We start from the raw sequence: 16,867 nt of genomic DNA, 5'->3' as shown, positions 1-16,867 counted from the left end.
GATGAGAGTCTCATCTTTCAACAATCACATAGCCTCTTTCGATGCCTTGCGTTTTCTGGTCAGCTTCCTCGACTTGTACAAGTCCCTGTTGATCGCCGTCTCCTTTCTGCCCACCTTGATTCTGCTTCTCTTCCTGCCAGTCGGCCACTCCAAGGCCTTGTTCTTCCTCGCTTCTGAAGTGACATCCTTGGAGAGGTTCGCACCAAAACAGTTGAAGAGGGACCGCCAGGAACTCCAGCAGGTGCCTGAAGCCAAACCCTGGGCTCCTTCTTGTGCTTCCTGCACATCAAGGAGTCCCACAGTGACATTCCGAAGGACGCCATGTGAGCCACAGGGAGAGATGGCCGCTTGAAGACTGCCCAGCCCTTCCCCAGCTCTCCCTTGTCCTCTGGAACATCTCCAGGATGTCACCCGTGCCCCTGTGTTCCTCTTTGCCCGTGGTCATGGCGAGGAGCCTCAGCCTGGCGACCGTGTTGGGGTTGACGACCTCCATGATTAGCCCGGCGCTCTTCTTTCTCGATCAAAGAGCGTGTCAGCACCTTCTGGGTCAACTTGTAGCCGGCCTTGACAGGCTTGTAGTTCTCCCACCTGGCCAGCACCTTCAGGCTCGAGAATCAGGACAAGAATCGGGCCGTCCTCATCCTCTCAGGCTCCTAAAAAACATGTTTGTTTTAGAGAGATAGGTGTTTTGATTCTTCTTTTTTATAAAGTGAATAATGCTGGCCACTTACTAATGTGCTGCTAGTTAAGTAACTGTGGCGGCCCCCTTAGTACAACAAAGAGCTTTTTTCACTGAAAATTCTTGTAGATAAATGCTTAAATCCCTGAAATATATATAGATAGGGACGTAAAACAAGTCTCGATTCTTGGTTAAAAGCAAAAAAAAAAAAAAACGAGCAATTAGTATTTATTTTACGTAAATATGTCGAATGTGCTGCTAGTTAAGTCACTGTGGCAGCCCCCTTAGTACAACAAAGAGCTTTTTGCGTTGAAAATTATTGTGAATAAATGCTTAAATCCCTGAATTCTTTGTAGATACGGACGTAAAACAGTCTTGATTCTTATTTAAAGCAAAAAAATACAGGCAGTTAGCAGTTACTTGATGTAAATATTGCGAAGTATAATGCCAATGCCGGAGTGGCTAATTTCTCCCATTGATTTTTTTCACGTTTCAAAATGCATGCATGGTACGAAAAATATAATAATTACCTTGAATCCTCGAAAGGAAGGGGAGTGTGCTACGGCCCACTTCGGGAAGGTGTGACGCAGTGAATGGCAAATGTGTCGTGTCAATAAATTATTAAGTCTATGATCTGATCTTTGTCAAAATCACACAGATGTAAAAACAGCGTCTGCTTTAACTAAAACCACCCAAACATTTTTAGGTTATTATATTTTAATGAGGATAGTGTGCAAACAATGAAAGAAGGGGGAAAAATAAGTAAGTGAACCCTCTGCCTAAGGAGACTTAAAGAGCAATTGAAACCAACTTTTACCAAACAATTTAAGTCAGGTCTGTGCCCAATAACTGAGTGGTTTAAAGCTGCTCTGCCCACTATAAAACACAAACCAGCCAAGAATTGTCTTGAGGAGAAGCATTGTCTGATTTGCATCATGGCTTAGTCAAAAGAGCTGTCTAAAGACCTACGATCAAAGATTGTTTTATTTGTATAAAGCTGGGAAAGGATACAAAAACATCTCTAAAAGTCTGGATGTTAATCAATCGACAGACAGAGAAGTTGTCTACAAATGGAGAGAGTTTGGCACTGTTACTTCACTCCCAAGGAGTGGCCGTCCACCAAAGATGATGCCAATAGTTCAGCGCAGAATACCCAGAGAGGTAAAAAAGAACCCTCGAGTGTCTGCTAAAGACTTTCAGAAATCACTGGCACAGTCCAATATCTCTGTGCACAAATCAACTATATGTTAAACTATGGCCAAGAATGGTGTTCATGGGAGGACTCCACGGACATTGTTGCTCTTTTAATGCTCGCAAAAAGGCATTTGGACACCCCAAGAAGTTTTGGCAAAATATTTTGTGGACTAATGAAACCAAAGTTGAATTGTTTGGGAGTAACACACAACGTCATGTGTGGAGGAAAAATGGAACAGCTCACCAGCATCAACACCTCATCCCCACCGTGAAGCATGGTGGAGGGAGCATCATGATTTGGGGCTGTTTTGCTCCACGGAGGAAACCACGGCTGTTTAAAAAAATATTGTTGCTCGTTTAATGTTCGCGAAAAGGAACTAATAATAATGCTATTTAAGATTTTTTATCATGTCATATGCACTTTAAGCTTCTTGTGCGTGCCATGTTCAATTATATTTTCATCATCTGCTGTGGTCCAATAAAAACTGGGCAGCAAGGCGCCACCACTTCTGCATACTATATGACATTTTTGTGATTTATGTGATTTGACTTCACGACAATGCTTGAATCTCACAACGTCATTTTAATCACCAACAACAAAAAAGATCTTATCACTTAGCACAGGTGTATGAAACTGCGTCACACCATCACGTCTTCAAGTAGGAGTGACCTTGACAGCCCTCCCTCTCCCTCCAGACAGACAAATACATTCTTCTGCAGGGCATCAAACAGTCTCCATCCGACCACAAGTAAATGACAGGCGATTGTTTGTCATCTGCATGGACAATATGCGTAAGTTGCGTGCGTCACGGCGCGGCTACGTCCCACCCTGCGTGATGCTGAGTCCCACCTCCTCCCCTCAGTCATCTACCCGCCCCACTCAGACACGCACACAGTGAATGTACTATCCACGCTGCTCCCTTTCGGCACTTTAATACAGATGAGCGGATATTTCTAACCTCTGCACACACAAAAAAACGAATGGTAAGCCATAATTATCACTCATCATCCTTCATTCAATCCTCTAAATCATTTCCTGAGGGATTAAATAGAAATTGTTTTTTATCTTTTAGATTTGAACAAACTGTTATTTGGAATGGATGCTTAATGAGATATTAAGGTTGTGTTTTGATGTGGTTTTTATTTTGCATTTGGTGATGTAGCAGCAATTGTTTGGTGGTCTAATAGACAAAGCACAGTTAGTGGAGTTTATAATTATTTTATGAGGGGGTCAATTCATGTAAAGTACAGTCATTTGCTGGACATTTTTAGATTACTGAATTAATGAAGCAACATCTTCTGATATAAATGCATTATACATATACATACATACACAATACATTTCAGTTTATATTAAAAGCAACTTCCCAGACTGCATGCTTCTACAAAAATTGTAGATTTTTTCCCAGTGTGTTGTCTCCCATGGAGATGTTCTAAAGTGGTGTACAGTATTGTATCTCTGTGCTCGTGTCCTTGAAGAAGCTAGAACGTTACCAGAATGATACGTGAATTATTAATGAGAGACTATTGATCTTTATGACAACAAATGTCACTGTCTTGTGCCGTTGCTTAAAAAATAAATAAATAAATAAAGATCTGAGAAAATTATTTAGTAATTGATCGTTCTTGGACTTTTGCCAAATTGTTCCAAAGAAGTCCGAATGTGTTACGATGAAACCTTCAAGGTCGATTAAAGTCTGTTTGCTCTGGTTAACCTCCAATTTCTTCTTATTTAGAAAAAGTTGGTCACAAATAGAATAATTGCGATTGAAATGATCTGTCCCTACACCTTAAAGAAAAATGACATTTGAGTGTAACAAAACAGTTAAGGATGATAAAGCAACCTGACTCACTCTAAATGATGCTTGATGGAGCAGTAGTGTTTAAGGAAGTGGCGCTGATGGTGAGTAAACTTCATGTATTTTGCTTATAAAGTGCAAAGTAAAAAAAGGGGGGGGGGGGTGAAGCATTAAAGTAAAGTACTCACACATTCATATGACATGATTGTCTAGTCAAGTGAAATTTATTTGTATAATTCTGAATCATCCCAAAGGGCTTCACAGTTTAGGTGTTTTTCCAGATACAGTGGTGATATTCCTTCCTGAGCGTGAAGCTGGTTTTGAATAATGATTCCAGATACAGTGGTACCATATGACCACATTGACATATGATTTTTTCGACATACGTCTCGTCATCTGTCTGTATGGCGAAATGCTCGAGATGAGCCGATTTATAACAGTGTCGCAATTTCATTGTTTACCCGCAAGACGACAGTACGTCGGATTTTCTTGTGAGAGGAATCATCATGGGTCCCAAGAAGGTTAGTGCAAGTGGTAGTAGTGGTGAAAAAAGGAAGAAGATGACGCTTACGAGTGAAATGAAGAAAGAAATCGTAGAAAAATATGAGCGTTGCGTACGTGGGAGTGAACTGGCAAGACCAGGATTAGTCAAACTGGTCTTCAAGGGCTGTTGTGGGTCGTGTTCTTTGTTCCAACTGATCTAGCAGAGACAGTTTAACCAATGAGGTTTTTGCTGAAAGAAGCAACTGACTGCGATCAACTAATTGAGCTTGCAAGACACCAGATTGGTGAAAAAGTTTCCTCTGGATGGGTTGGAACAAAAACCTGCACCCACTGCGGCGCTTTGTGGAATAGTTTGCCCACGCCTGGGCTAGACAATACGGCCAGAATACAGTGTATCACAAAAGTGAGTACACCCCTCGCATTTCTGCAGATATTTAAGTATATCTTTTCATGGGACAACACTGACAAAATGACACTTTGACACAATGAAAAGTAGTCTGTGTGCAGCTTATATAATAGAGTAAATTTATTTTTCCCTCAAAATAACTCAAAATATAGCCATTAATATCCAAAACCCTAGCAACAAAAGTGAGTACACCCCTTGGAAACTACGTACATCCCTAAATGTCCAAATTGAGTACTGCTTGTCATTTTCCCACCAAAATGTCATGTGACTCGTTACAGGAGTGCTGTCAGCATTGCTGCAGAAATTGAAGAGGTGGGGGGTCAGCCTGTTAGTGCTCAGATCATACGCCGCACTGTACATCAAATTGGTGTGCATGGCTGTCACTCCAGGAGGAAGCCTCTTCTGAAGACGGTACATAAGAAAGCCCGCCCGTCTCATCAAACCATGGGACATGGTTCCAGTAATCCATGTGCTTTGTTGACATGTCTTCAGCAAACTATTTGCTGGCTTTCTTGTGTACCGTACATGATATTTTGGAGGGAAAATGACAAGCGGTACTCATTTTGGACATTTAGGTATGTACGTAGTTTCTAAGGGGTGTAATCACTTTTGTTGCCTGGGGTTTAGATATTAATGGCTATATTTTGAGTTATTTTGAGGGGGAAATAAATTAACTCTATTATATAAGCTGCACAAAGACTATTTTTCATTGTGTCAAAGTGTCATATTGTCAGTGGTGTCCCATGAAAAGATATAATTTAATATTTGCAGAAATGCGAGAAGTGTACTCACTTTTGTGATACACTGTATGTTTACAATCTCAGCGGTCCTCAAGCAGATGGAAGCCATCAAAATGGTCAAAGCATCCTTTTTTATATCCTATTTACTCATAATTTATTTGGTTTTGTTATGTGTAATTGCTATTTGTAATTGTACCTGCAATAGTTTCACTTGCAAATACGTACAGCAGTACTTCGACATATATCGCATCGAGATACGATGCTTTCGACATCCAACGTAAAATTTGACTCGACCAGAGGTGGGTAGAGTACCCAAAAATTTATTCAAGTAAGAGTAATGTTACTTCAAAACAATATTACTCAAGTAAAAGTAATCATCCAAAAATGTACTCAAGTACAAGTAAAAAAAAAAAAAAAAAGAACACTCAAGTAATGAGTAACATTGTGAGTAACTGCTGATTTTTGTTTTATTTATTTTTTGTAAAAAATGGTATTTTTTTTGCTCAACACAAACTTATCTACAGTATATGAACTGTTGATATAATAATACTGTATAATAACCCATTACATAACCACATTAAGCCAAAGAAATAATAATTTTAAAAAATTAAATCAGATAGAAAAAAAATGACAGAAATGAAGCATTATTCGTTCAAAGAGCATGAGTGCCCTCTAGTGGAGAAAATAGTTCCTAGTTTGAATAGTGTATAGTTCCTTCATGGTTACTATTATGAAATTAAAAGGATCATATCCTGGTTTTCTGTGTTCAATCAGTGCCAAATAAAAACTGGGAGAGAGAGCATGAGTGCCCTCTAGTGGAGAAAATAGTTCCTAGTTTGAAACGTGAATAGTTACTTGATAGTTACTATTGTGGAATTAAAAGGATTATACCTCCAATTTTCCGTGGTCAGTCGGTGCCAAATAAAATTGGGAGAGAGGTTTAAATCCACGCTTTCGAGTCATGTTGAGGGCAGCGCTCTATGTCAAATACTTCATTTTTTACGGTGCTTTAAAGACGCCCCGTGATTGAACAGGCTTGCGTGATCATAGAAGGGCAGGCTTGCGTCAGATTGGTGTAATGGAGTCATGTGATTATTGTTGCGACGGCTCATTAGTGCAATTGGTATAGCTACTCTTGGCATCACTGGCAAAAAAAACAAACTAAGAGGAAAAATGTAACAACTCCTGTGTCGCCCAAAGTAGCGGAGTAAGAGTAGCATTTTTTTCTTCACTATCTACTCAAGTAAAAGTAAAAAGTATGACTAAAGACTCTTAGAAATACTTCTCAAAAAGTTACTCAAGTAAATGTAACGAAGTATATGTGAGGCGTTACTGCGCACCACTGGTCTCGACATATTACGACATGCTCGAAATATAATAATTTATGACAGCGTCGCAATTTCATTGTTTTCCCTCAAGACGGGCGCACGGCAGATTTTCTTGTGAGACAAATCAACATGGGTCCCAAGAAGGTTAATGCAGCTTATAAAAAAAGAAAAAAGGTGACGCTTACGATTGAAATAAGAGGGGAATGATAGAAAAATATGAACATGGTGTACCTGTGAGTGAACCAGTTACACAACGCGGCTCACCGCCCCCCAGCTAACAAAAACAGAACATGAAAAGCGAAAATAAAAAAACTTCCTACTCCACCGCACCTCTAGCTCTCGTCTGTCACATGGTGCATTCAGGAACAGCATGCAAAATACAACTGCCACATTAGAACCCGATTCGTTACATTAATTTGTTATTATTATTACCTGTATTGTATATTATTATCATTCCTATTTGTTTTTCTGATTTATTTGTTGTTGCTTTGCGTAATTGCTATTCATAATTGTACCCACAGTATTTATCAAGGATTTAGCATAGGTTTTTGTGCTGTGGAACAGATTTATCAAATTACTGTATAATGTATTGTGAGAAAATCCCACTCGACATACCACTATTAAATTTGTTTGTAGAGTTACCACTGTATTTGAATTGTGTGGTGGCAGTGAATGCAAGTCTACTACAGTGGTATGAAAATGTATCTGAACCTTTTGGAATTTCTCACATCTCTGCATAAAATCACCATAAAATGTGATCTGATCTTTGTCAAAATCCCACAGATGAAAAAAACTGTCTGCTTTACTAAAACACCCCAGCACCCCAAACATTTATAGAATTTAATATTTTAATGAGGATAGTATGCAAACAATTACAGAAGGGAGAAAAATAAGTAAGTGAACCATCACATTTAATATTTTGTGCCCCCACGGCAGCAAAAACTTCAACCAGACGCTTCCTGTAGCTGCAGAGTCAGTCTGGCACATCGATCAGGACTAATCTTGGCCCATTCTTCTCTACAAAACTGCTGTAGTTCAGTCAGATTCCTGGGATGGCTGGCATGAATCGCTATCTTTAGGTCATGCCACATCATCTCAATGGGCTTCAAGTCTGGACTTGGCCACTCCGGAACGTGTATTGTGTTCTTCTGAAACCATTCTGAAGTTGATTTTCTTCTGTGTTTTGGATCATTGTCTTGTTGCAGCATCAATCCTCTTTTTAGCTTCAACTGTCTGACAGACGGCCTCAGGTATTTCTGCAAAACATACTGATAAACTTTTGAATTCCTTCTTCCATTAATAATTGCAAATTGTCCAGGCCCTGAAGCAGCAAAACAGCCCAAAATCATGATGCTCCCTCCACCATGCTTCAAGTTGGGGATGAGGTGGTGATATTGGTGAGCTGTTCCATTTTTCCTCCACGTGGACGCCCACTCTTTGGGAGAGATTTTGAATCCTTTCCCAGGCTTATACAAATAGACCATCCTTGATTGCAGGTTCAGACTGCTCTTTTGACCGAGTCATGATGCACATCAGACAATGCTTCTTATCAAGACATTTCTTACCAGGTGTGTGTTTTATAGTGGGCAAGGTAGCTTTAAACCACTCATCAGTGATTGAGCACACACCTGACTAAAAATGTTTGGTAAAAATTGGTTTCAATTACTCTTTAAATCTCCTTAGGCAGAGGGTTCATTTACTATTTTTCCCCCCTTCTGTCATTGTTTGCATGCTATCCTCATTAAAATATGAAAACCTATAAATGTTTGGGAGGTTTTAGTTAAAGCAGACACTGTATTTTCATCTGTGTCATTTTGACAAAGCTCAGATCACATTTCATGGTGAGTTTATGCAGAAATGTGAGAAATTCCAAAAGGTTTAGATACTTTTTCATAGCACTGTAAATTCACTATAACAAGCAGCAGTTTGGTCGATAGTGAACAATTGTCTTAAAACAAAAAAAGAGGCTTCAAACCATTTACTGATCGTCTCAGTTGATGTTTACCATCAAACTAAGCATAAAACAAAGAGAAACACACACAAAAATAGTTCAGCCTTGATAAAATAATATTAACTTTTAAATTATTCATGCAAAACAAACACCGGTTTACAACTGCTCTGGCATCAGTTTTGTGGTTTTATAAGTAAAGACTATTCTAACTGAGTCGGACCACCTTTCAAACATGATCATTAGTATGTTTCACTGTACTGTTGACTGGTTGATGACAAGATTCAAAATAGTAATTTTTAAAAATATTTGGATCAAATTTACTGTGCGCAAATGAGACTCATTCGATCATCAGTTTGGGGATCGTCATGTGGATTATTGGATGGTAGAGTTGATGTTGTCATCTGGGATGTCGCAGCATGTACATGTGTCATGTGGTGTAGTGTGGGATTGTATGACAAGACAGGATGAAGGCTTTACAGTTAATGCATGTCGGATTAAAGCAGACTTGTGAATGGCTGTGGATTGTTACATAATACGCGAGAATATACGAGTCTCATGCAGATGTTGACGTGGAAAAAAATGAACAACGGTATGAAAACTTAAGTAAAAATTGCGTGTCAAGGAGACACGAAGGGCTTGTATTGTGTGATTAATTTTAACTTTTAGGACGGATTTGATGGTGTAGTGACTTTTACTCTGAGAGGAAGGGTTGAAATTGTATCATTTCCTGTCTCCAGAAATGGTACTTTAATGCTTGAGGTGGATTGTGAGGTAGATAGCAACGTAAGAAAGGCTTGTGATGTGGATATGGCGGGCGCATGGCAGGTTCTCATCCAAGCGTCATTAGATTGGGATGAGGCAGCACTTCCCTGATACAGGGGTGGGTGAGCATCTCTAGCAGGATTCAAGGGATTAGGGGATTTACAGGGGTTGGGAATGCTTCACTAAAGTTAAGCTCGTAGAAAAGGGAAATTGAATTTGCAATTTGCACGATTGAGAATTTTCACTAAAAGCCATGAAATGCAGCGGGAGTTGTTTTTTCCTTAGTACATACATTTCCAAATGTGTTGAATATGATAAAAAAAAAATAAAAAGCAGACAAGCTGACGTTATTATTTATGATGACCTGCTTGCGCGTTTCATAAAGAACAGAGGTGACTGATTGTGATTCTTAAAGGGAACCTCAGACTTAAAGACTTGTAGACTCTAATAAGCCACATTTTTCTCTTTTACTAAAATAATTAGAAACACATAAAATATTGCCATTGATTTAAAAATATATAATATTTAGTACATGTTTTGACCTATGGAGGGCGCCATGTTTTATGGACGCTCGGGGTGATGACGTAGATCAGGCGTCCCCAAACTTTTTCCTGTGAGGACCACATAACTTTTCACTTCTCTGAAGAGGGGCCGGGTTCAGTTTGTAACAGAAAAAGTGTGACGATTGCAGGAGTGCCTAAACATAAAAATTTATTGTTTTTCAGAAAGCCACAATCAAATAACTCTTTCTGGATTCTTCACGGAACAAAAGTAAATAAAATAAAATTAAAATACTAATATAATATAATATAATATAATATAATATAATATAATATAATATAATAATAACACTATTAATTAAATAGATAATAACCAAATAACCTTCTCTGGTTTCTTCACAGAAAAAAGCCAGGAAATAAATAACACTCTTGAGAAAAAAAAAAAATCTAAATGCTCTCAGGTATTGTTCAGGGGGCCGGACCAAATGTGGAGGCGGCCGGTATCCGGCCCACGGGTCGTAGTTTGGGGACCCCTGAAGTAGAATGTCACTGTCACTCGACGAATTCCACCGGTGTTCTGCAGTTCCTTCTACGTGGCGAGACGTCCTACACAATGCTCAGTGCGCTTGCGCAAGCATCCACACGCATGCGCACATCGGTTTAAAGCGGCGAGTACTCACTGTTTTTGTTTTTATTGAGTTTTCTATTACCTTTTCATTGCCTCATAAATACTTTTTGCATGTGTTTCCCTCTTACTTTTAATCATAGTGTTTGCTTGTGCTAGCTTTAAAGCAGATTGTTGATCTGTTGACCACATTAGTCACGTAGCGTATTTAAACCACCCTTATTTGATATTACTACGTGTAAGTATTTTCTTAAGGCATCTTTAGTATGTTCTATCTGTATGCATTTTAAACACAACAAGCTGAAAGCGCACGTTTGTACTTTGGGTGTCAGATTTGCCTCTTGAAGCACGTTTCGCTCGTGTAGCAGATTTTGGCAGAACACCGTTTTTTTGTCCTACTCTCGTCTTGTCTCATCCCGTCTTTCCTCTTCATTTTACTTTTGCTGCTCGTTTTGTGAAATATCGACAGTGCTGTCATGCTCATTCATGTTCCTCTCGGGTTCAAATTGAAAGGGTTGAACAGATGACATGTTTATATCACTAGAGTAATACTCAGGAAGCCCGGCAGCGTAACCATGTGACGTCACCGCCCTGCGACATCAACAACAATGGTGACCTACTAGTTAAACTAATTTTACAAATTGTATGGCAACGAAAACATCAAAAGGGGGTTTCAATATCAAATTATTTTAACTCATAATAATGTTTATTTTTTAAGAACTACAAGTCTTTCTGTCTGTGGATCCCTTTAAAGAAGTAAAGGAAGCTTTTCATCACATCTTTAGTTGTTTTACAGCATCAAAATCTGTGTGTTTTTATTTTTTGGCTCTTGTGCTCATCATTATAGATGCGGGTGGCTATGGACAAGAGCTGGGTTATATCCAGCCATTGACAGGGCCGCCATAATTCACATTTACGCTCATATGCAATTAAGACTTCATTTACTTTGACAAGTATGTGGATAAGATAACAATGCTATGCAGTAAGACCAAAGATGAGATTTCAACTGCTTGAACTTGAGGCGGACGTCCTGACAAGTCATTCTTCGGCATGTGCGTATGTTGATTATATCCTGTATTTTTAGTTGTCACTACTCAAGTTTTTTAAAAAATATTGAAAGTACAGTGGTACCTCTACTTACGAACGTCTCTACATGAAGAATTTTCAGGTTAAGACATGTCTCAACGGGAAAATACTGCTTCTTGTTAAGAGAGAAATAACAGGATACGAAAGGCAAAAATACAGTATGGCTGGTACTCGCAGCTCCAAGAGTTTACTAAACATACCTTTTAGCTGCTCTGCCATTGGCTACTGCCTCGTATTTCTCGTATCCAATTGGCTCAGAGGGACCGCTATACAGTACGGGTATGTGTGTATCCCAGCGTCCTCTTCATTCGCCCCTCGTGTTCCGACAACTTTACATAAGTGTATAAACTTCTATTCTTTACTCTTTTTTTATATTATGCACAAATCTGATGTTATGTTTAGTGTGAAATAATCTGAGTGTAACATGTATTTGTTACATGTTTTGATGCATTTTTTAGCAATATACAAGATTTATGTCTGAATTTTGGTTGGGCTTCGAACGGAGTAAGGCATTTACATGGAAAACACGTCTCTACTTACAGAGTTAAATAAAGTTAGGAAACTACTTCCAGAACCAATTAATTTTGTAAGTAGAGGTACCACCAGGAGTGAAAGTGGCTAAAATTTCTTGCCGAACTCCCTTACATAAAGGTGGGCACGGAGCCTTTTTTTTTCCTTTTTCTTTTTTTAGGGGGGTTAAACTTCATAAAACCATCGAAATACAAAAACTGCTCTTGGCACAGTTATAAATCCAATACACAATAAAACACATCAGGTTTTACACACACAGTGGTTAGCACGTCCGCCTCACAGTTCTGATATGAATCCAGGGCTCTGGCCCTCCTGTGTGGAGTTTGCATGTTCTCGCCGTGCTTGCATGGGTCCTAGCCGGGTACTCTGGTTTCCCCCCACATCCTAAAAACATGCATTGTAGGCTGATCGAACATTCTATATTGTCCCTTGGTATCAGTGTGTGCGCGGATGGTTTTTAGTCTCCTTGTGCCCTACGATTGGCTGGCAAACAATTCAGGATGTAACCTGCCTACTGCCCATAGTTAGCTGAGACTTGCTCTAGCGCCCTGTGACCCTCGTGGAGATAAGCGGCTCGGGAAAATGAATGAATTAATAAAAGGTTTCACATGCATTAGGCTACTGCATTACACTGAAACAAGGCACAAATGAGTGACTGATTTCCGTTCAAAATTGTATTTTTTCACTGATTTACAAAATTCCATCTAAAGCACCATCTAATTTTTATTTTCCCTCATTTTCTCAAATCTAAATGCAAAACCTCGATTTTAACTATTCAAGAACATGTACAGGTAAGGTAAACATTGATTTTTTTAATCTGATAATATTGATACGATTAACATACATTAACAAAAAAAAAAAAAGTACGGATAACTTACATTATGCACAGTGAAATCAAATATATTTTTAAGATTAAGCAAACATTGACTTTATTTTTTAATTATAAGGAAATAAACAAGTAGCCTCACATATACAACCCCTGGCAAAAAGTCTGGAGTCACCAGTCTCGGCAAGCACTCACTCAGACATTTTATTATGTAGAATAAACTCAGATATAAAGCTTGAAAAAATAATGACTTAGTTCAAAAGTACAACTATTTAGCATTCAGAAACACTAAAACCACATTGTGGTGGTCAGTAAATGCTACTTTAATAGCGCAAGTGCAGGGAAACAAATATAGAATCACTCCATTCTGATGAAATATATATGGAATCATGAGAAACAAACAAAGAAATCATAAACAAAACACATCTCTAGTATTTAGTTGCACCACCTCTGGCTTTTATGACAGCTTGCATCTCTGAGGCATGGACTTGAGGAGTATTCTTCATCAATGTGGTGTCAACTCTCTTTGATTGCAGTTGCCAGATCATCCTTGTAGGTCGGAGCCTTGTTGTGGACCACTTTTTTTTTTTTTATTTCCACCACAGGTTTTCAATAGGGTTTACGTAGATCTGGGCTATTTGCAGGCCATGACACTGACTGGATGAATCTTTCTCCAAGGAATGCTTTAACAGTTTTAGCTCTGTGTCATGATACGTTGTCATCTTGGAAAATGATTTCATTAGCCCCAAACATATTTTCAATTGAAGGGATAACAAAGCTTTATAAAATTCAATGTAAACTCATGCATTTATTGAAGATTTAACCACATCCAACTCTCCAGTGCCTTTGCCTGACATGGAGCCCCATATCATCAAGGACTGAGGGAATTTTGATGTTTTCTTCAGGCAGTCATCTTTGTAAATCTCACTGGAACGGCACCAAACAAAAGTTCCAGCATCATCCCCTTGTCCAATGCAGATTCTTGACTTATCACTGAAAATAACCTTCATCCAGTCTTTCACAGTCCATGATTGGCTCTCCTTGGCCCATTGCAGTCTTGTTCATTTCTGTTTAAGTGTCAATGATGATTTCCTTTTAGCTTTCCTGTATAAAAATCCCATTTCCTTTAGGCGATTTTGCACAGTTCTGTCACATACTTTGACTCCAGCTTCCTCTCATTTCTTCTTCATTTGTCTTGTTGAACATCTTCTGTTTTCAAGACATCTTGCCTTTAGTTGTTTGTCATGACGTTTGGATGTCTACCTCGGTCTCCCAGTACGCTTAACCTTCCTTGCAATGCTGTTTGTACTTGGTCCAGATTTTTGAAACAGCTGACTGTGAACAGCCCACATCTTTGGCAACCATACGTGTAGCATTACGTTTTTCAAGAAGTTTGATAATGCTCTCCTTGGTCTCAAGAGACATCTCTTTTGTTGGAGGCATGATTCTTGTGAATCAACTTGGTCCAGCAGCCCTCCAGGGTATGATAATTGCACTCTTTTTAACTGCTGACTAACGAGCAGATCTAATCTGAGGCAGGGGCCCAATTAAGGAAAGGAAATTGACTGGGTGTGTCTGTATTTTCTACTCAAAATGGAGTGGTTCCTAATTTTTTTCTTCAAAATGGAGTGGTTCTATATTTATTTCCCTGCATTTTCCCTATAAAAGTAACATTTACTGACCAGCACGTTTTTTATTCATTTATTTTAGTGTTTCTGAATGCCAAAGAGTTGCACTTTTGAACTAATTCATTATTCTTTCAAGCTCTTTATTTGAGATTGTACTACATAATAAAATGTCTGAAGGAGTGCTCATCCGAGACTGGTGATTCCATACCTTTTACTTTTTTCATACTACATTAAAATAGAAGATGTTCTGAACCTCCCAAATAAAATAAACTAAAATCAAATCAAATAAACCTCATCATCTCTTTCCTTTCTCTTAATAATCTGATCAATTTTCCGTTGTCTTGACCTTTTAATTCAACTAACTTGTTTTATTCCTCTATTTGTTGTTAAAAAAAAAAACGTGCATATGAACCAACATGAGCCATAGTCACTCAAAAAAATGTGGTGTTGACCTGACATAAAAAAATTATGGAAAGAATTTGCACCTGATAATATTGCTTTCCTTCGGTATTTAGCAATTGTGTCCTTTTAACATAAACCACACTTGTCTAGCCAACATTAGGCCCTCATGTTGAGCGAACATAACACACTCTTGTTGAGCCAACATAAGGCACTCTTGTTCACCCCAAAAAACATGTTGAACCGACATTAAAGAAATACATAATTTGCACTTGATTAAATTGCTTTCCTTTAGTATTTAGCAATTGTGTTCTTTTAACATAAAGCACACATGTTGAGCCAACATAAGGCACAATTAGGGTTGTCAAATTTATCGTGTTAATGGGTGGTATTTAATTTTTTTAATTAATCACGTTAAAATATTTAATGCATGCACGGAACGACTCATTCACGCATTGTCGCAAACAGACTAATATGGCGCCGTTTTACGTATATACACACTTAGAGGCAGTGACAAGTTAGTGGAGTGGATAAAGGCATTCATTTGGACTGTGCTTTTAATTGCCAAAAGCTTTGACATCTTTTCCACAACAATTGTAACTATTGAAGCGAGCGACGTGGGGAAGAATGACAGGAGTTGAACTTTTTCTTAACACCCTGCATTGTATACAACGCAGAGAAGATATAGCCTTTGCAGCTACCACACACAGTCATGGTTGTCCCACTTCCCATCATGCATTTGGGCAGAACAGTTAATTCACTACACTACAGTATCATTTACTGAAAGCTCAACAAATACAATAGATGGCAATATTTAGTCACAATATATAAACTCACATTTATCCTTTAAGAATCTATCCGTGGATCCCTTTCACAGAAAGAATGTTAATAATGTGAATGCCATCTTGTGGATTTATTTTTTTAATAAACAAATACAGTACTTATGCACAGTATGTTGAATGTATATATCCGTCTTATCTTTCCATTCCAACAATAATTTACAGAAAAATATGGCATATTTTAGAGATGGCTTGAATTGCGATTAATTACGATTAATTAATTTCTAAGCTGTGATTAACTCGATTAAAAATTTTAATCGTTTGACAGCCCTAATTTTAACGTAAATGGCCGTCAATGGCATCAATTTATATATGCCTCAATGGAATCCAGTGGAATCCACATTCATTATAGTCAATGGCATGGACGCACATACAGTAGCTGTCAGTGGTATTGACTTACTTAGGCGCCAGTTCAATGTCAATGGGCTGTAATGGTAAGTGGTCAAAAATCACAACCACCTATGTTTTCCTGTCATTGAAAATGAAGGGAAAATGCTTGCTATTAAAAATGAATGGAATTCCGGTCATTTTGATATTGAAACGGTGCCGGTCCGTCAAACGGTTTGGAGTCTCCAGTGCGCCGAAAAAATGTGGATAATAAGATTATGAAAGAAAGAAAGAAAAATAAAGTTGAGGAATTTTACTAAAGCTGGGCCAGTGCCTTGCAAAGCCCCATCTAATTAAAAAAAAATCACTTTTCACAAACAAAATAATCATTAAATGGTGACGGTTATTGGGCCGGCCGGCTCTACCAATGAGGTGTCACTTATTTTTTTCAGGGAGTTAGCAACCCTACTTTTAAATCTCTCGAGAAATGACGAGAGTATTGCAATTGGTTGGAAAGGCACGTTGACATTATGTTGCATCAACATGATCTAATCTAGCTACTCATTCATTGTCATGTTTGTGTATGGACTGCATCATTTAATCATGCTCACCTTGGAAACATGATGTGTTCTTGCTGAAAATGCACATTGTCTTTTAGTAAACTTTACAACCTATCGGAGTCATCTTTTTTGAGTGTGATTGAAATTTACATCCATTTCAGACCAAAGGTTTTCCAGGATTTC

The 16,867-nt window shown here is 38.4% G+C and overlaps 1 protein-coding gene across 3 annotated transcripts in view; it reads left to right on the top strand.

Annotated features, from left to right (window-relative positions):
* Nucleotides 1-2,749: 2,749 nt before the first annotated feature.
* The window catches only part of LOC130921717 (sodium-dependent neutral amino acid transporter SLC6A17-like), a 61,601-nt gene continuing 47,483 nt past the window's right edge, over nt 2,750-16,867 (top strand). For all 3 annotated transcript variants that reach the window (XM_057845938.1, XM_057845939.1, XM_057845940.1), the window contains exon 1: nt 2,750-2,857. The gene's annotated coding sequence lies outside the window, so the exon portion shown is untranslated. The remainder of the gene's footprint in view (nt 2,858-16,867) is intronic.

Source organism: Corythoichthys intestinalis, chromosome 9, assembly GCF_030265065.1.
Source record: "Corythoichthys intestinalis isolate RoL2023-P3 chromosome 9, ASM3026506v1, whole genome shotgun sequence".
Classification (NCBI taxonomy): Eukaryota; Metazoa; Chordata; class Actinopteri; order Syngnathiformes; family Syngnathidae; genus Corythoichthys; species Corythoichthys intestinalis.
This window is presented reverse-complemented; position numbering and strand designations above follow the sequence as displayed.